This window comes from Megachile rotundata, chromosome 8 (genome assembly GCF_050947335.1).
Source record: "Megachile rotundata isolate GNS110a chromosome 8, iyMegRotu1, whole genome shotgun sequence".
NCBI classification, from domain to species: Eukaryota; Metazoa; Arthropoda; class Insecta; order Hymenoptera; family Megachilidae; genus Megachile; species Megachile rotundata.
This window is the reverse complement of record NC_134990.1, coordinates 7,571,378-7,593,267: the sequence shown is the minus strand read 5'-3', so window position 1 is coordinate 7,593,267 and position 21,890 is coordinate 7,571,378. Positions and strand designations below refer to the sequence as shown.

At 36.5% G+C, this 21,890-nt stretch overlaps 1 protein-coding gene and 1 long non-coding RNA gene across 6 annotated transcripts in view; one reads left to right on the top strand and one right to left on the bottom strand.

Annotated features, from left to right (window-relative positions):
* The window catches only part of LOC100876010 (furin-like protease 1), a 394,431-nt gene that overhangs the window by 181,466 nt on the left and 191,075 nt on the right, over positions 1-21,890 (top strand). The gene's annotated exons all lie outside the window — the stretch shown is intronic.
* LOC143264982 (uncharacterized) lies at positions 14,455-15,388 on the bottom strand. The gene is made up of 2 exons (XR_013039010.1): positions 14,894-15,388; positions 14,455-14,599 (listed from the first exon to the last, which is right to left on the bottom strand). It is a non-coding gene; the product is annotated as an uncharacterized LOC143264982 (long non-coding RNA).

Sequence of the window (21,890 nt, the reverse complement as noted above, 5' to 3'; positions counted from 1 at the left end):
GGGAATTTTTATTTGTTTCAATTTTGGGAATTTTTATTTTTTTCAATTCTGGGAATTTTTATATTTTGCCACTTTAGGAATTTTTCGATTTCTAGAAATTTGAATATTCGACAATTCTAAGAATTTCCAGGAATTTCAAGCTTTTTAAATTTTGTAAATTTGAATAATCGCAATTCTAGGGATATTTGGAGTACTTGAAATTTTGGTAATTTGTAAATATAGAAATTTGACAATTTTTTGGTTTAAGAATTTGGAAATTTACAAATATGATAATTTGGTAGTTTGGCAATTTGGTAATTTGGATATTTAGCAATTCTAGGGATTTTTAGTTCACTGCAAACTTGAAATTGGGATATTTGGCAGTTCTAGGGATTTTCAGATTTTTAGGGATTTTTAGGCATTTTGGAAACTTGAAATTTGGATTCATGGAAATTCTAGGGATTTTTATAGTATTGGGAACTTGAAACTTGGATATTTGACAATTCTAGGGAATTTTAGATCACTGGAAACTTTGGAAAGTTGGATATTTGGAAATTCTAGGGATTTTTAGAATACTGGAAACTGGGAATTTGAAAATATAGAAATTTGAGAATTTTCTAGTTTAGAAATTTGTAAATTTGGATATTTGGTATTTTTGGAAATTTAGAGATCTCGAAACTTGGAAATCTCGAAATCTGGAAAAACTGCAAATATGCAAATTAAATTATCTATCCACCAATATCCATAGACATGCACATCCCCGCGCGTCTTCTGGCACACGTTCCCCATAAATGCACAAAATGAACTTTCCATTCGTACAGCTTTTTCCCAAACAAATTCCACGGATCGGCATTTACTCACGTCATCAAAATCCCCGTGTAAATCGAATTCTCTTCCCTGGCGTATTCGGTCTGCGATTTCATCGTCGTCGAAAGTGTTCCGTTTAATCGTAGAATCGAACGAGGAGATTGAAGCCAGGCAAGCAAGACTAGAACCATTTAATGTTCCGCGTAGCAGAGGAATAAATTCAAGTTAGAGACGTGCTTGTGTGTCGGTTGATTCGCGAACTGCAAACACGTTCCGCGAGATTCTAGCGTCATTCGCATCCTGGCACCTCGTAAATCTGGATTCGACGCTTCGTTTGGATCCATAGATCGGATTTCTCGTCGCACGATTATCGTCGCGAACAAATCACATCTGTCACTCTTTTCTTTCTCCTTTCCTACTCCGCGACATATCGATAGCTTATTGCGACGATCCTCGACGTATTCCGACTACTACGTGTCAGGATCCTGCATTCGAGTTTTGATTAGTTTCGAACTTTATCGATAAGACTTTCTTTGGGTTTTTATTGAGATATTGTGTTCACTGTTGCAATTGTGTATGTTTGACGAATGGTAATTCGTTGAGAATTAATTGAATTTTGGGTTTGGAGGACATGTGTGGACATGTGTGGACAATGTTACATATATGAACATATGTAGATTGACGTATGAGGGATGTCTATGTGGATAGATTAATAGCATGTATGTCAGATATTAAATTTGGGTTTGTACAAAATTTGTGGACGTATGTGTGGATTTTCCAATATCACATATGTGAGCATATGTGGATTGACATATGAGAGATGTTTACGTGAATAAATTAATAACATGTATGTCAGATATTTAGTTTGGGTTTGGAGAAAATTTGTGGACGTATGTATGTGTGCATTATTGCAATATCACATATGTGAACATATGTAGATTCATATGTGAAATGTGAATGTGGATATGGAACACTTTGAGAGTACATAAAATGTACAAATTAATATACACTATATGAGATGTTTAGGTTGGCTTTCGATAAAATGTATGGACGTATGTGTGCATTTTGCAATATCACATATGTGAACATATGTAGATTGATATGAGAGATGTGTATGTGGATATGGAACATGTAGAGGGTACATAAAATGTGTAGATTAATAACATATATGTCACATGTTTATTTTGGGTTTCGATAAACTGCATGCATGCATGACTGCAATAATTAATATCACATATGTGAATACATGTGGAATAACGTATGACAGATATGTGGATATGAAACACGTGAAGAGCAAATTAAATGTGTAGATTAATAGCATATATGTCAGATTAGTTTGGATGCCAATGAAACATATGCAGGTACGAGTTTGTTAATATCACATGTGTGCACATATGTATGTAGATTGACGTATGATAAATGTGTATGTCAATATGAAATACGCTAATGATATACACATGTGAGATACATTGAAAAGTACATTAGTACGAAACATGTGACACTTCAAACTCGAACACATATGTACATAAATATTAAACATATGAAAAATACATATGATAACACGTCGACCTGAACATAAATACGCAAATCAATATCAAACACATGAAAAATGTAAAGTTACGTATGTTCATACTCACATGTAATTTGATATTAAACAAAAATAAATAAAAATTGTTTAATTACGTTTTTAGTAACCACATATGTAAAGATTTAAGAGAACACATAAAAAATGTTTGCTATTTCACAGAGGAACGTTTGATTAACCACCGAATTAACTTTCTTTCCGTGTGGTTGGGGAGCAAAATTCATCCCCTGCTTGTACCAGCCTGAAAGGGGTTGTTACACGTGGGGTTGAACACTTTTCTGTCGGAGAATGGGGTTGTTACGGGTTTTTGTGATTGGCATTCTTCGCTGCTATATTCAAGGGACTTTTTCCACTCGGTTTAACTTGTAACGTGTATTTAAATTTCTGCAATTTACATTCTAATTACCCTGTCTTGCAATTTTTCTTTCTTTTGTTCACTGTTCGTTCTTTGGGGATTTATTTTATGAGGGACATAATTTTGACGTATGAAGACTGTTATTTATATTTTATATTTGCAAGCTTGGTATATTTTTTATATATAAAAATTATTATTTCTATTTTCTGTGTATATAATTATTATTTATATTTGTGAGATATGAAGATTGTAGTGCATTTTAATTAAAAATGTCCAAATTGATGCATCATTGTTAAAAAATATCCCTAGTAATACTGTTTCACTCTTAAAGACATCACTACTAAAAATGAATCTTAAAGACATCGCTACTAAAAATGAATTTTAAAGACATCACTACTAAAAATGAATCTCAAAGACATCACTACTAAAAATTAATCTTAAAGACATCACTACTAAAAATGAATCTCAAAGACATCACTACTAAAAATGATTCTTAAAGACATCACTATTAAAAATGAATCTTAAAGACATCACTACTAAAAATGAATCTTAAAGACATCACTACTAAAAATGAATCTTAAAGACATCACTACTAAAAATGAATCTTAAAGACATCGCTACTTAAAATGAATCTTAAAGACATCACTACTAAAAATGAATCTTAAAGACATCACTACTAAAAATTAATCTTAAAGACATCACTACTAAAAATGAATCTTAAAGATATCACTACTAAAAATGATTCTTAAAGACATTGCTACCAAAAATGAATCTTAAAGACATCACTACTAAAAGTGAATCTTAAAGACATCACTACTAAAAATGATTCTTACAGACATCACAACTAAAAATTAATCTTAAAGACATCACTACCAAAAATGAATCTTAAAGACATCACTACCAAAAATGAATCTTAAAGACATCACTACTAAAAATTAATCTTAAAGACATCACTACTAAAAATGAATCTTAAAGACATCACTACTAAAAATTAATCTTAAAGACATCACTACTAAAAGTATCAATTACTCATTCTCTCCAAAAATGCCTTCTTATGCACCACATCAAAATGTATCCAGGTAGAAATTAATGGACCAGCCTAATTCAAACAACGGTGCATCTTATTAGCTCGAATAATTCCGCAGTATTTCTATCTAAATTGCTATAGTAACCCATCTTAAACCTCGTGATTCATCAGTCTGTTTCTACCCTTTCTCGTGGTTCTGATTTATCGCCACGGAAGAAGATGCGAAGTCCCGAAGCTACCTATAGTCCCGTTGAATTATCGTTGCACATGTCGGTGCATCTCGGTTAGTTCGCTCGGTTGCATAAGTTTTCATGGGAAATCGAGCGTGTATACGATCGAATCGATATCTCGAGGCTGACCGATCAAATCACTTTTCGAGCGATTCGGACACGATTACGATTTGATCTGGTGACATCGCGATCTCGATAAATCGGCTTTGTTTCACGTGCTGCATTTAATTCTTGCAGAATGCGTTAATCAAACAGCAACATAATATTACAATATTAATCGTTCAGGACCTCAGAGACAGTACATTACAATCAGCAGTAAACGGTACTAAAACAAACATTCCAGTTTACATTTCCAATAGCACTATATTTGCTATCAAAACTATTGTGTACACTGTTATCTCAGTAATAGCTTCTATTTATTCACTTAATTATAACGGATACTGTCATTTTTTTATTAAACTCAAACCACTAACTTTCTAATTTTAATTAATACACGACACAACAGAATAATTAAAACAGTGTGTCAATTATTATTAAATATGACAGAATATCAATTTTAACTATGAACCTCAAATATAACAATTTTTAAATTATTTAAAATATAAAAATTGTAAATATCAAATATAACGAATTCAAAATTATTTAAAATAATTGTTTAAAATATAAAAATTGTAAATATCAAATATAATAATTTTAAAATTATTTAAAATAATTATTTAAAATACAAAAATTATGAATATGAAATATAACAAATTCAAAATTATTTAAAATATAAAAATTATAAATAGCAAATATAATAAATTTAAAATTACTTAAAATAATTATTTAAAATACAAAAATTATAAATATCAAATACAACAACCATGAATTATAATAACTATTACTACAGTGCATAATAAATAACATAATCGTCAATTATAATAAATATCCGTAAATAAAACCGTAAAATGATCAGCGCAAGTTATAATTAACACATGGTACAACGAATAAATTGTTACGATTTCATCAAGAAGTTCCTTTCTACGTTTTAATTACTTTTTTTCGGAACGTTAGATTCAATGAAATTTAATAAACGCTAACTGGTATGGGTTCAGCCAGTTTCGTAATAACTTTCAAGTGCATCCGAGCAACTTTTCACGCGACGTTGTTTTCCGTTAACATCGCGAATTAATTAATAATCCCAGAATTCGTAGCTCCACGTGGTGCCGCGCTTTCTTGTACGCCGCGACTGTTTGCGACATTAATTAAACGCAAGAAAACGCAGTCTCATTTTTCCCGACGCAAAATAATCGGAAATCGATACCAAATGCTGCACGGCGTTCCGCAAACGTAAATTTACACCTGAAAAAAAGAGTTAATACCATATTCTGAAAATTGCCTTTCTTTTCAGGAAAATTGCTCTCAAACCACTAGTTAAATTTTATTACAAAATTATTCATAATTTGAACGGAAACATAAATACCTCTATTTTAAATAATACTAAAATGCACAGATAATTTCTCTAACAATTAATAATTACACGATGAATTCCACTTGAAAATTATATTAATTCTGATTAGAGAACAGGGTAATTTGGGCAATTTTTACAGATAAAATCAGCGTGGCGTTAATGTAGGTCGTGCATAATAAATGAGAGGATTTAAAAATTTGGTATTTAGGTTTTATACAATTTTGCCGGTGTGCAGCGTGTTGTTTATCCGTGTCACGTTTGTCGCGAGAAATTCCCGCGAAAATTAGCCAGCAGGGATTCCAACAGGGCGGAACATTCGTCTCGCGAGTATTTTCACGTTCCACCGCGACGAGTCGTCACGGCTGTTAAGAGTACCCGCTCTCCTCGGCATCGCGAGTTAATTAATAATCTCGTTATTCGACGGGACGCGCGCGTGTACCTTCTTCCTCTCCTTTTCCGCCCTGAGCTTCGAATTAATGAAAGAATTAAAAGATACTATATTTCTTCTTCTTTATTTTATTCCCTCTACTATCTTACCGTTGCGCAACCGTATCGTTTTTCAAGAAAAACGAAGAAAATTCTGTTATATATTGCGTTGTTTATTTAACGATCGATTTGGAAATATGGAAGATTTATACAAGATTTTGATATACGAAATATTGATGAATTTGGGAAATTAATGAATGGCAATTTAATGAGTGGCAATATAATGCGAGGGAATTTCACTTGTAAGAATTTCATAGATTGAAATTCAGTACAAGGTAATATTATGTGTAGAAATATAGTGCGTGGCAATTCAATGCCAATTTATGGTAATATAGCGAATGGCAATATAACGCGCGGTAAATCCGCGCGTGATGATATAGCGCGTGGTAATAGAATACACTAGAATTCCACGTATAGAAATTGTACACATTGCTTTTTTACATTTGGCCATATAGCGAGTGGCAATATAATAAGTGGAAATTCGACAGGTGGCTATATAGTGAGTGGCAATATAATTCGAGGAAATTCTGAGCGTAGTAATATTACACACGTTACAAATCCATAAGTGACAATATATTGAGGAAATTTTATGGACGGCGATATAACGCGAGGCAATATAATGCGTGGCGAATTTCACGAATGGTGATATAGCGCGTGGTAATAGAATACATTAGAATTCCACGTATAGAAATTGTACACATTGCTTTTTTACATTTGGCGATATAGCGAGTGGCAATATAATAAGTGGAAATTCGACAGGTGGCTATATAGTGAGTGGTAATATAATTCGAGGAAATTCTGCGCGTAGTAATATTACACACGTTACAAATCCATAAGTGACAATATATTGAGGAAATTTTATGGACGGCGATATAACGCGAGGCAATATAATGCGTGGCGAATTTCACGAATGGTGATATAGCGCGCGGTAATAGAATACATTAGAATTCCATGTATAAAAATTGTACACATTGCTTTTTTACATTTGGCGATATAGCGAGTGGCAATATAATAAGTGGAAATTCGACAGGTGGCTATATAGTGAGTGGCAATATAATTCGAGGAAATTCTGCGCGTAGTAATATTACACACGGTACAAATCCATAAGTGACAATATATTGAGGAAATTTTATGGACGGCGATATAACGCGAGGTAATATAATGCGTGGCGAATTTCACGTATGGTGATATAGCGCGTGGTAATAGAATGTATAACATTTCCACGTGTAGTAATTTTATGAAATATTATTCTAAATGTGGCAATATAGCAAATGGCAATATAATGCGTGGCAATTCCAGTCTTATTAATTCTATGTATTGCAATTGCATGCGAGGTAGTATAGCGTGGTGATACAATGCGTGGAAACTCCATGCGTGAGAATTGCACGTGTGGCGATATAATGCGAGGGTACTTTTACACGTGGCGATATAATGCGTGGCAATTCTACGCATAGTAGATTTAGGTACATTGATTCCATATGTGGTGATATAACGCGTAATAATTTCATATGTGGTGATATATCGCGTGGCAATTCCAAACGCGGCGATACAGCGTGTAGTAATTCCACAGATCCCTATATTACGCATTGCGATATAAAAACTAGTGATTTCAAGTAATACAATACTACGTCTTTCAATTCCACATGTGACAAATTCGTAAACGGCGATATAACGCGAAGTAATTCAACACGTTACGATTCTATAATTAACAGTAGGAAATTACTAATTTTGCTAGAATTGAATATTTATAAATTTTCAAGCTTGACAACTTGTGAACGTTGTAAAATAACAGAATTTCCAAGTTACAACATTTATGATTTTCATGGTTTAGTGCACAATTTATAAATTTCATGTTTCGCAACTTTCAAAATTTACAAACTTGACGCTTTACAACAATCATAATTCATAAACTTGGTATACAACTTTCACAGTTTATAAATGTTATAACTGCAACTTTCTACAATTATAAACTTTACAATTTGTAACATTCCTAATTTATAAACTTGACAGCAACTTCCAGAAATCACAAACTTAATTTTCATAATACACAAATTTTATGGTCAGTAAATTTCTGTAACTCCAGAAAAAAGAACAATCTTCTCGGATACCCTTGTTCTCACGTAGCAGTAAAAAAAGAACATAGGGAAGCTCTCCATGCTGTCTTCACTATTATTTAGCATTGTGTAGTCACACTGCACTTCGTAGAAGAAAAAGAATCTTTACCGCAGCTATCTTTTATGGAGCACCCTGTGCGAAGTTCTCAAGTACCATATAACTCGGTGGCAATGAAAAAATAAACAGTGATGCTCTTCTCTACTTTTTACAATACCTGCTACACCTAAGTCTCTGTTTCTGTGTCCTAACATTGTCTCATTACTTTCTGTGGCTGCGGAATCTGTTCTACCTTGAGCTATTATGGTGAGAAATTCTCGAAAATTGCAATATAGCAAGAGATTTCTGTATAGGGTATACAGTTGGAAATTTACTTATTTCGAAGCTTGAAAATTTGATGATTTGGAAATTTTTAATCTTGGAAATCTTTAGACTTTATTTCTATTTTTTTTGTTTTCAAATTTGAAAATTTTTACTGTTCTATAATTGAAAATGTAAAAAATTAAAAAAATTGAAAAATTGAAAAATGGAAAAATTGAAAAATTGGAAAATTGAAAAATTGAAAAATTGAAAAATTGAAAAATTGAAAAATTGAAAAATTGGAAATTTCTTAGATGAAAATTTGTTACTTTGCAAGTTTGCAAAATTGAGAGTTTATGTACTTGGAAATTTTATGATATAAAAATTTCTAATTTAAAAAATTTGCAAGTTTTAAATTTGTGACAGATAACTTTTAAGATGCACAAAAATTGCAGCAGTCGAAAGACAGTTAAAATATCGCGACATTTTGTAAAAAAGTTTCCGTACAATATCTCCAGCAAACCCCCATCCATTCTCCGAAGCATCCATCTCCATAAAATACCCATATCACACCCTAAACAAATTTCACGAGCAGCCATACACCCCTATAACATCGCAGGAATTTAACAGCCCGGCTGTTTTCTGTCTGTACCCGCTATTACATCGAATTGTATATTTTCTAAAAAGGAATCCATAGAATACCTGCAGTATGCTCACCCCTCAGGAAAATTTCAAAATCTCCCATTCCCATAACATATCCGTATCACGTCCTAAGCAAATTTCTCCACCAACCATATTACCCCTGCAACGTTGCAAGAATTTAACAGCCCCGCTATTTTCTGACTTTCTATTGCTTCGTATTGTGAATTCACGATATGTTTTTCTATAAAAGAATCTCGGTCCATAAAAATTGTGGATATGTAAACATATGTGTAGTTTCAACAACTTTTGTAATACTAGTTCGAGTGTTTCGAGTTTTGTTTTATTTTTGGGGGGAAGGTTTGGGTAATTTTGAGGTTAGGTTTTGAGGTTATGGACGTTTGGTAGGTTATGGGCGGATATGAAGATTTCAAGCATAATTTAATGAAATATATTTCTCACAATTTAAGTTTGATATTTTTGCGTATATTTGGTGAAATATATTTCTATAAAATTAAGCTTGATATTTTTTTCTATAACTAGTTATTTGTCTTAAAATTGGGGAATTAGAATTTTATACAAGATAGAAGCTTTTAATAATTTGTCATATTTTTATAGGTGAATTTAGTTAGTATAATTTTGAAGATGGTGGTTCGTTACAAAATGGAGGATCGTTTAGTTACTGCCTGCGAGGTGTATCACAAAATGGCGGATCGCTAACCGGTGAATGTCACAAAATGGCAGATCGCTAACCGGTGAATGTCACAAAATGGCAGATCACTAACCAGTGAATATCACAAAATGGCGGATCGCTTTTACTAACACTGCAACACTAATTCTCTTCAAAATTAATTCTATTAATACATAACAATGATCAAATTGTAATTAGAGAGTTACAATATTAATTACACTATTAATACTTAAAAATTATAAAATGTAAATATCAATTATAAAATTAATTTTCAAATTTTTAAATATTCTTCACATATTATTTAACATACAACGATTTTTATAATTTCCTTATTAAAAATATTTCAAAAAGTCTTATTAAAAAATTTTTCTATTAAAAAATATTTTCATTTCCTAAAAAAAAATTTAGAAAACATAAAAAATCCTCTAATAAAGAATAAAAAACAAAAGTGATTTATGAGACAGTTTCACAACATAAACACAGCTTGATCTCCACTTGCTCGCTAATTTATCTAGTTGAAAATGAAACTGGAAGAAGATGGTTCAGAGTGAAATAAGCAGATGCTTTGAGAGATTTGTGGCGGTTGCTTCTAATGGAATTCATTGGCCAGACTGGCGTAAATGTAAAGTAACAGCTTCAGTACTGCAACCCCAGTACGGCTGGCTTCGCGTGTTCTAAGATGATCTCTAAAGCGTTTCCTAGTTCTGTAATACTGGCTACATTTCCCTCGGTGTTTAGTCCTACAGCTGCTCCGAAATATCGACTTCATTTGGGATGCAACCGGGTTATTATCTCGGACCTGGATTCCGCTTAGCCAGCTTTAATTGATCTTTATATTTATTCTGGTAAATAGTTCTGGTTTGTATACTTTATACACTTTTGGCTTATTGTGTAGTTTGGAATATTTATGTAGTTTGGTGTATTTGTGTGGTTTGGTCATGTTAGGACACGTGTGTGATGTGTAGAGGTATATGTAAAGGTATAAACATGTGAGAAGTTCAATATGGTGTTTCAGTATGCAACATTTTGACATTTCCAAGTCATCAAATTTGAACATAACATAACTGATCAATATAAATGCTAGCTCCACTCCCAAATTCTCAAATCCCTATTCCTAAATTCCGAAATTGAGGAGTCCACAAATGTCCAAACACCAAAACTTCCAGTCCCCAAATCCTTAATCCTTAAATCCTCAAATATAGCTACCACATCAACCTATTAACAGTCCTCAACTTGAAACTCCAAACTCCACACATCGTCCTATTCAACCACATTTTTGAAATCAAACTGTAAACATTTTTAAACCGTATCAAATCCTATCACGACTATTCCAAGTAATTACCAACCAAATCCATTGAAACAGAATTTTGCACATCAAGTCAGCAACAATGTGGATGAAACGAACGTGTATCAATAGAGCTAACGTATTCGAAAATGATTTCAACACGAAACAATGGCCAGATACTGATTGAGAGAGGGTAGGGCTGTCGTGGCGAGCGCACGTGTTCGGGGGTCGCTCCGCGATAAATTACAATTTTTGGTGGGAAAAGTGGTTTAAGTGAGATAAATAATGTTGTGAAGTGAGGGGAGGCCGTGGGGGAAGTGGGCGGTGAAATTTTGTGAAAATCGGAAGTGGAATAGTGAAGTTATAAATAAAAAACGAAATTTCGGTAATGGCGACCTCCACGCGACGCGAGGAAAAGCATGGGGTGCAAACCCATGAGTAATCGAAAGCGAGGAAACGAGTGTTCGGACCGATCGCGGAATAAAATAAATATGTGCGCGACTTAAATACGATTATTTATATATCGCGAGTGAAATAGTGCAATTTAAGGGTGAAAGCTACCCTCGAAGAAGGACTTGCGTGAACACGTGGTCGTGCGACATGTAGAAGTTGCGATAGAAAGTTGTAGAAATTAGATTAAATAATTATAATGCAAATGTCATTAGGGATTTAGAGTGCGGGAAAGGGCGAATGAGGCATACTGAATGCACGCGGTGATTAGTTTTGGCTATTTTTGTATTTTCTTGATAGTAAATAAATAATGGCGTCGGTCAAGCATGCTTCGATATATCGTACGAACACGTGGGCATCTCCGCGCGAGGGAAAGCGCAGAGCGTAAAGGCCGGTTCGCAAACATCCAGCATGGCCGGGGAAGGGTCGCTGCAGGCACATGGAGAGCGGCCCTTAGGGACGAAGCCTAAAGGCGAAGCGAAGGCACGCGGCAACAAGTAAGATGGCGGAGGAAGGATTGCCGCAAGCGCTTGGAGAGCTGCCTTCAGGGACGAAGCCTATGGGCGAAGCGGAGGCACGCGGCAACAAGCAAGATGGCGGAGACATGGCGCGTTTTTCAAATGGTAAGCGGATTGGCTGAAGCAAGAAGACAGGGAGGAGGAAAAGAGGAAGAGGCGAGACGACACGGAACGAAGTGAAGGAAGGAAGAAATAAATTAATTAATTAATTGATTAATAAATGAAGTGAAGTGAATGAGATTAATAATAATAATAATAATAATAATATTAATTAGTTCATAATTAACAAATAAATTATTATAAATAGTGAAGTGATTAGTAGGTTAATAAATTAATAAATAATAAATAAATAATAAATAATTAACAGATAGGCAACTAACTCGGTGTAGTGTTAGGAAAGTGTTGTGAGAGTGCAGTGAAGTGCTAGGAGTGTTGCGGGTACAGGGGAATATACGTGACCACGTGCGCGAGTGCAGAAGAACAGTGCAAAGCGGGAAAATGACGGAAAAGTGCTGGAAGAACTGTGGAAAACGCTCCAGCACTCTGGAAACTCCGAAGACACAACGATGGTGGAGAAGAAAAGGGGCCGCACTGAGAATAACCAGAATATCCAGCATGGCGAGGGAAGGAACGCTGCGAACACTTGGAGAGCGGCCCTGAAGGGTGAAGCAAAAGGATGCAGCAACAAGCAAGACGGCGGAGGCACGGCGCGCTTTTCAAACGGCAAGAGGAGGGGAAGAAGTAAGAAGACAGCGAGAGGGAGAAGAGGTAACGGCAAGAGGAGGGAAAGAAGCAAGAGGACAACGAGAGGGAGAAGAGGAAGAGCAGGAGCAGAAGAAGCGGCGAAACAAAATAGAAATGACCGATCAAACGACTCAAACCCGCAAGGGAGGAAACCGGTGTCAGCCTGGTCATAGCACCATTAGGGGGCACAAAACGGGGATCGACTGGGCGGGGGAGAGGAGGGAGAGAGGTCAATTGAGCAAAGCACCCTTCTGATCAACTGTTGATTCAACTAGGGACCCAGTCGTCAGCCTGGTCATGGCACCATTAGGGGGCGACAATGGGGACCGAGTGGGATCGGCAGGAGAGAAGAAGGAGAAAACAAGACATGGTCGATCGAACGACTCAAACTTGCAAAGGAGGAAACCGGTGTCAGCCTGGTCATAGCACCATTAGGGGGCACAAAACGGGGACCGACTGAGCGGGGGAGAGGAGGGAGAGAGATCAATTGAACCAAACACCCTTCCGATCAACTGCTGATCCAGCAAGGAACCCAGTCGTCAGCCTGGTCATGGCACCATTAGGGGGCGACAATGGGGACCGAGTGGGATCGGCGGAAGAGAAGAAGGAGAAAACAAGACACGATCGATCGAACGACTCAAACCTGCAAAGGAGGAAACCGGTGTCAGCCTGGTCATAGCACCATTAGGGGGCACAAAACGGTGACCAACGGAGCGGGGGAGAGGAGGGAGAGAGATTAAACTGAGCAGAGGACCCTTCTGATCAACTGCTGATTCAATTAGGGACCCAGTCGTCAGCCTGGTCATAGCACCATTAGGGGGCGACAATGGGGACCGAGTGGGATCGGCGGGAGAGAAGAAGGAGAAAACAAGACATGGTCGATCGAACGACTCAAACTTGCAAAGGAGGAAACCGGTGTCAGCCTGGTCATAGCACCATTAGGGGGCACAAAACGGGGACCGACTGAGCGGGGGAGAGGAGGGAGAGAGATTAAACTGAGCAGAGGATCCTTCTGATCAACTGCTGATTCAATTAGGGACCCAGTCGTCAGCCTGGTCATAGCACCATTAGGGGGCGACAATGGGGACCGAGTGGGATCGGCGGGAGAGAAGAAGGAGAAAACAAGACATGGTCGATCGAACGACTCAAACTTGCAAAGGAGGAAACCGGTGTCAGCCTGGTCATAGCACCATTAGGGGGCACAAAACGGGGACCGACTGAGCGGGGGAGAGGAGGGAGAGAGATTAAACTGAGCAGAGGATCCTTCTGATCAACTGCTGATTCAATTAGGGACCCAGTCGTCAGCCTGGTCATAGCACCATTAGGGGGCGACAATGGGGACCGAGGGGATCGGCGGGAGAGAAGAAGGAGGAAACATAAGGAAATTTGGTTGGCGCCTAAACGGCGGCAACAAATGAAAGCAGCAATAATGGCGGGCAACGCTACGAGCGACCCGAAAGCTTGGCAGACTTTTTAATCGGAAAGTACTGGAACGAGGAACTTGAACGTCAGCCTGGTCACAGCACCATCAGGGGACGGATTGAGAACCGAGGGAAAGTGCTGGAAGAGAGAAAAGAAATAAATACCGAGAGCAATGGGCTCAAGTAGCGTTGTGAAAGAGGACTGGGACGAAGTAGGAAACGCGGTAAGAGGGAACGGGGTAACAGCCGGGGTGAGGGGCACAAACGAAAACCGAATGCAAAATCAGAGGGAAAATGAAATTAGGGTTCGGCGAAATGAGATAAGAGTAAGGGTATGCGGGATGTGCAGAAGAGAAGGAAAATAAATCTCCCCACTTAACAGCATATCACTATTTATTCATATATTTATTTATTTATCTATACAATTATTTTTCATTATCACTCACTGATACAACATATATATACATATAAGGGTGCGGTTAGGCTTCGAAATCTGCTCACTTTGCGTTGCTTGCGGTTGCTATAAAGTAGTATAAACATGGGAATATTAAGCGTCGCACAGACAGAAACCTAGGGGATGAAGCAGGGAAAGAGCAAACCGGAAAGCGGGAGTGGGAGGGGCGGGGGGGGGGGGGCGGAGGGAAGCAAATAAGGAAACAAGGAATAACTATAGAAAGGAGTAAATACAAGATACTCAGGAGTCATAATACGGAGATAAGATAACAGTCAGGAACAGTGTTGCGGGGGCGGGGGCGGGGGCGGAAATAACGAATATAGCTTAGCGAACAGAGTTAACCTTACCCTACATACTTACCTTTAATACCAAGTCGACAGCGACGCATAGGTGCGAAATGGTGGGGAGAGGTCGCGGTTTCTAGCCGTATGTTCTCGCCCACCGAGAGGAGGCGCCGAGTGGACGTTACAAGTTCAGCTGGAGATCGGTGCTACACGCACGGGAGTCTCCCCTAGTTCTTGACGTGCCTCCCGGGTCAAATCTCTTTGGTTGAGGGCATCCATTCCTCACACATGGAACACATTCGCGAGGGGGGGGAGGGGGGGGGGGAGTCCTTCTTTCACAACAGCGAGCGATGGCCTAGACCAAGGGGACTATGTCGTTCGACGATACGGGAGCCTTGGCGGGTTGCCGCCACCCTCCACCCTTGTGGTGGGGGCGGGAGACAGTTTTAGTGAGTAGGCCGTGGAAACCGTCCCTCTTCTAGGGGCGCCGGAAGCGGGAGTCTCACACTATCTGGGCTATCTTCCCAGGTGTCCGTTACTGGATTTCTGTCTTCCTTAAACAAAAAAAAAAAAAAAAAAAAAAAAGATACTGATTGGGCAAGTACAATTACAAATTAACTTGTATCGAAACCGGTGATTGTTGCATCGGAACCATTGTCTTGTGAGTTACGCCCTGCTGTTCGATCGTCCAAGCAGATCTATCGTCGTCGAACAAGTTAAAGTGCTTCCGATGCTTGGCTGCAACTTGCATCGACTAATTGTCCTCCACTCGATACAGTCTGATCGACCAAGCGAACTCGATACAGCGCGTGCATGTATGCTCGCCAATCGATAGTCGTTCGTCGATTGTCGAAACTCGACGATCAAATTAGTGTCCGGCCAATTTTCCCGAACAACTTTATCGCCGCTAACCGACTGACTCACGATATTAACCGCTGGGGGACCCCGTTGTTTGTTGCAAGCTTTAATTGCCAGTCGTTAATGGTAATCGATGTATTGTCATGGGGAATTGCTGCTGCGCGTGTATGAATTATTTTTAACTAGCGAATTTCATGGTTAGAGACCGTGTGGTTCATTGACGGCACGTGTGGCTGCAACTGATGGTTTTTGAGTGATTTGTGTGCAAATGCAGGTTTTGATGGGGCTGGAATTTTTTGGATATTTGGAATTTTAGTTAGAGTTGAGGGATTCTGGTATGTGGACATTTGGGAATTTGGGGTTCTTGAGGATTTCGATTTGGAAATTCGGTTCTTTAGGCCTTTTGGGGTTTGTAGATTTGGGAGTTCGGCCTTTGGGAATTTAGGTCTTTGAACATTCGGGAATTGAGAGATTTTAAAGTTTCAAGTTTTGGGGATTCCAGTTTGGAAATTTAGTTCTTTAGGTGTTTTGGGGTTTGCAGATTTGGGAGTTCGGCCTTTGGGAATTTAGGTCTTTGAACATTTGGGAATTGAGAGATTTTAAAGTTTCAAGTTTTGGGGATTTCAATTTAGAATGTTCTTTAGGTGTTTTGGGGTTTGCAGTTTGGGAGTTCGGCTTCTGGGAATATAGGTCTTTGAACATTTGGGAATTGAGAGATTTTAAAGTTTCAAGTTTTTGGAATTTCAGTTTGGAAATTCGGTTCTTTAGGTGTTTTGGGGTTTGCAGATTTGGGAGTTCGGCCTTTGGGAATTTAGGTCTTTGAACATTTGGGAATTGAGAGATTTTAAAGTTTCAAGACTTGAGGATTTCAATTTAGAATGTTCTTTAAGTCTTTTGGGGTTTGCAGTTTGGGAGTTCGGCTTTTGGGAATTTAGGTCTTTGGACATTTGGGAATTGAGAGATTTTAAAGTTTCAAGTTTTGGGGATTTCAATTTAGAATGTTCTTTAAGTCTTTTGGGGTTTGCAGTTTGGGAGTTCGGCTTCTGGGAATTTAGGTCTTTGGACATTTGGGAATTGAGAGATTTTAAAGTTTCAAGACTTGAGGATTTCAATTTAGAATGTTCTTTAGGTGTTTTGGGGTTTGCAGTTTCAGAGTTTGACCTTTGGGAATTTTAGTCTCTGGAAATTTTTTAATTATGAAATTTTAAAGTTTCAAGATTTGAGGATCAAAAGATTGGAAAGTTTTAATGTTTGACAATTTATGAATCTTCAATTCCAATTCATATTTGCTACAATTAATTAACACTAGATTGCCTAAGGCAGTCATTTTGACTGCTTTTCAATTTCAATTAGAAAAACAATTGTGTATAGAATGACACAGCTTCTTAGAATTTTGTGACTTTTTGTACAACATATAAATGCGTTTATTAATAATTGTAGTTACCTTCCCCTCCTTCATTTCCGGTATATATATATGTGTTATACCTATATTGCCCCAAAGCAGTCAAAATGAATCAAAGTTTCAGTCTTTCTAGTGTTAAAAACCCTCCGAAATAAAGATTTAAAATCCACAGAGTAAAATTGCAGCGACAAAGGCAATTATAATTAATTAAAAACCATCCCAGTAACAATTTCAACAAGATAGAAATTCGAATTTAATTTTGGCAAGAATAAACCGCGACGCTCATCCGAACGCGTTTCACTTCGCGTGGAAACAAATTTAGAGAGCAAGATAGAAATTAAAGGGGGTTTGTGTAGCCAGCAGCAGCGAGTGCACAAGATTATTTCCGACTTTAGGCGTTGGTTCGTGCGAGCAGCTGCGAATATCGACCGTAAGATGAGCCAAGGGATGAGAAATGCTAGACGAAAGCTAGTTTCTGGACCGGGTGTTCTTCGACTTCCTTCTTGCAGCAGTTTCCACCCTTCTTCAAAAAGGATACCCCAATCAACTGGCACGCAAACAGGTTCACCCTCTTCTCACCCTTGGCTTCCTTCGATTTCATCTCTTGGTCGTGACGAAACATTGGCGATTTTTGAGGTCGAAATTCGGAGAAAGGAGACGCGGTTATTTGGATCAGGAAATTGGTTTCAGATTCAAAAATTTTTTATTTTTCATATTTACTGATTTTTAAGATTAAAAATTGACAAATCAAAAACATTCAATATTTAAAATTGCCAAATTCAAAAATTTCTACAATTTTCAAAATTTCCCTAAATTCTCCAAATTAAAAAAATTCCTCAAATTACCAAATTTCTAAAATTCCACAAATTACCAAATTTCCTGAATTCCCAAAATTCCCTAAATTTCCCAAATCCCCCAAATTCCACAAATTTTTCCAAAATTTCCCAAATTACCAAATTACCAAATTTCCTAAATTCCCCAAATTTCTAAATTCAAAAATTTCCAGATACAAAAATTTGCAAATTCCGAAATCTCCAAAAATTTCAAAAATTTCTAAATTCCGAAATTTCCAAAATTTTAGGAATTTCCAAAAATTAAAAAATTTCCAAATTCAAAAATTTTGCAATTTCCAAATTCCAAAGTTACCAAGCTTCAAATTGTCAAATTCCAAAATTTGAAAATTCAAACATTGTCAATTTTCTAAATTTTCAAATTCCAGCTATCGAAAATTCCCTAGTTACTTTTCCATACTATAAATTTTTCAAACTACTAAATTTCTGAATTAACTAAATTCTCCCAATTACTAAATTACCAAATTACTAAATCTAGTGATTTAGTAATTCTTAGTAATCTAAACTAAAATCTCCCTAACAAAATGTAAACCAAAGTAAAAAGTCCAATTCTCGAATCAATGAAGTTCGATGAAAAACAATGTAAGAAAACGTCGTCGATGATGAATCGAATCGCGAGCTGAGTCAAGGACTCTCGGGAAATATTCTCGTTAAAAAGATGACGTTGACACATCCGGTATAAAAAAATGTGGAATTAATTCTGAAACGCTTCCGACACCACCTTGACGTTTCATCGATCTTCCAAACAGACTACAAATACTTTTAACGGGCAATATACACTCTATATACCTTGTATAATACATTTTTTACTTCTTGTTGTTTAATATCATGCGATGCAGACAGACGTTCACTTGATTTATTTTTTACTTTTTTTTTACTTAATAACGTACGTGACGTGTGATACAGATAGACGTTATCGTTCATTTTATTTATTTTTTACTTTTAATAAACGTCGTACAAACGTTATCATTTTATTTATTTAATTTATGAACGACAAGAATTGAAACGTGTTAAACAGGTATTGATAGGAACAAGTGCAAACATGAAGGTTTTAAAAGTAGGGATAAAGTTGTTAGGATCGTAAAAAATTGTTCTGTCCCATCTGCCACTATCGATCGCAGTTGCCTCGATATTACAGGGGTGGAAACTGTTTCTCCTGAGGGATGAAAATCCTTCGTTCTGCATCGATAACGGGAAAAAGAATGGGCAACGTTTCGAGTGTGGAAACTGCAGAAATTTTATGTCCGAAGAATTTTTTTTCTTGCTAACGTTCGGGTAAATTCTCTTTACGGAAGTTTCGGAAATTTTCTTTACGGAAAGTTATAGTACAAATTCAAAGTTTATTTTAAAATATATTTTGCGTTAGTGCAAATTTAAGTTTTATTTTAACTTTGAGGGTCATATTTTTAGCTCTGTGTTTAAGGATAGTAGTCTTCTTAAATAAAAAGAAAAGAATTATTTTGCCAAAATTAATTTTTCTTATTCAAAATACGTTCCTTACGCATCAATACACCGCTGAACTCACACAACATTAACATAGATTTTTTATATTGTTTTGCGGAATTAAACACCCTTGTCACAGCTGCTTGGACTTGTATAAGTGTCGCGTAGAAGTACGGCGCGTGGTATTACCATGCGTATAACTACGACGCGTGGAATTATGACGCGTATAACTACGACGCGTGGAATTATGACGCATGGAACTACGACGCATGGAATTACGGTGCGTAGAATTACAACGCGTAGAAGTACGGTACGTGGAATTGCAGCGCGTAGAAGTACAACGCGGGGAATTACGGCGCATGGAATTACGACGCGTGGAATTACGTCGCGTAGAACTATGACGCGTGGAATTACAACGCGTGGGATTACGGTGCGTGGAATTACAGCGCGTAGAAGTACGGTACGTGGAATTACAGCGCGTAGAAGTACGGCGCGTGGTATTACAGCGCGGAGAATTAGGGCGCATGAAATTACGACGCGGGGAATTAATAACGCGTGGAACTACAACGCGTGGAATTACGACGCATGGTGTCACAAACCGTTCCTTTTATAGCTAATTCCAGTTTTAGAAAAATGAAAGTAATCACACGGAGATAAGTCAGAATTTGGAGAATGTTGGAACAGACTTGTTTTTTCGCCAAAAATTCACGAACAGCGACAGTTCACATGGTGCGTTATCATGCAACAGAAACCAACTTCCCGGCACTCGATATTCGGGCCTCACACGAACGATCCTCTTCCACAAATGTTCCATAACACCCAGATAATATTCGCCATTAACATTTTGTCCCTGTGGAACGAATTCCCAAAGTATAGTTCTTTTAGAATCGTAAAAGCAAATTAACATTGTCTTCTCTAGGGACTTCTGGAATCGCATTTTTTTTATTTTGGAGAGCCTGGAGATTTCCACGTAGCACTTTGGCGCTTTGTTCGAGGTTCATACTTGAAGCACCGCGTCCCATCACTAGTCACAATTGATTCCAGGAATGTACAGTTTCGTCTGACTGTTTTGATAAGACCTCGCAATATTCAACGCGAGCAATTTGTTGCGCTAGCCCGTGATTTTGTGACACGGTGACGAAAGGTTCTGTCGCATTAAACGCTATAAGTTTACAATTCGTTGCTCGATTCCAAAAATGATTTTTGTCTTTTGTAAGGAAGAACTGTTTTCAAATAACATATTTTAATAGATAGCGCTAGTAGTTTATTTATAGTATCTATAAATTTTACATGAATTTTATTTGACTTTAAAATACATTTTCCAAATAAATTAAATGTAAATATAATAATATTTTTCATCTTAATTTTGATGTAAATATTTGTGGAATTATGGATTTTAATATGTTAAAATTGATTTTGGAAGATTTTTATATATAAATTGATATTAATGTTATTCAGTGAAGAATTTATTTTACAAATGTAAATTTAATTGTAACAATATCCGAATATATCGTGTAACACCTCGTTGAACGAACGTCGTTAACCGGCAAATGTATGGAATTTTTGGTATTTTCGATAAACATTATCCGAAAAGCACTTAATCATTATTCAGAGCTACAAACTGGCACAACATTTTGACAGAAATTCAACAGCCTGCATTGTTTTCGAATTACAACATAGTTTATCCTAAATTTCGTTATTACTTTCAGATACTGTATACACTGAATTAAATCGAACAGCAATGCTAATTAATGGAAACATTCCAGGAGATTAATGAAGGATCACTGCAGTATTTCATCAAACTAAAATACTGAAACAAACAATTTAAATTTGTGCAACGTTCATTATAAATCGCAATGCAAATATTGGGAAATAATTAATGATTAATGATCAAATAAAATGGAATCTAATAAATATAATAAAATAAAGTAAAATATGTTAGCTATAATAAATTATTAATTAAATTATTATTTATTAATATATTTTAACGCGTTTGGTTTCTGTTAAAATTAATTTTCCTGCGAGTTTAGCAAATAAACATGTTAACAGTTAATAAGGTTCAAAACAGGTAAATATCGCTTTTACATATTTCCGTTCTAGGAATCTCACAAATTTTCTGGATAAATCTCCCCTTCATTAAAATCATCCAACAGTTTAATTAAAATCAGCAGTTGTATTATACTCGTTCCATAGCGACTCTTGTTAATTGACATCATCCTTTATGAACAACGTAGAAACGTTTCTCATCGGCTCTTCAAACACGGAAACTAATCTTGTTTACTCGACAATTTCGAGCCAATTAACAGACAATGTAATTCTTCTGTTAAATGCAGAAATTATGACATTTTAAATGGACGGTTATTCAAATTTATTGATTTTCAGGTCAGGAAAATTCAAATTTTTAGAGATTTTTCATTTTTTAATTTTTATATGAAAACTTTTTAATTTTTCTATTTAAAGATTTCAATTTTTATTTTTCAAATTTTTATACTTGAAGGTTTTGAATTTTTTTGTTAACA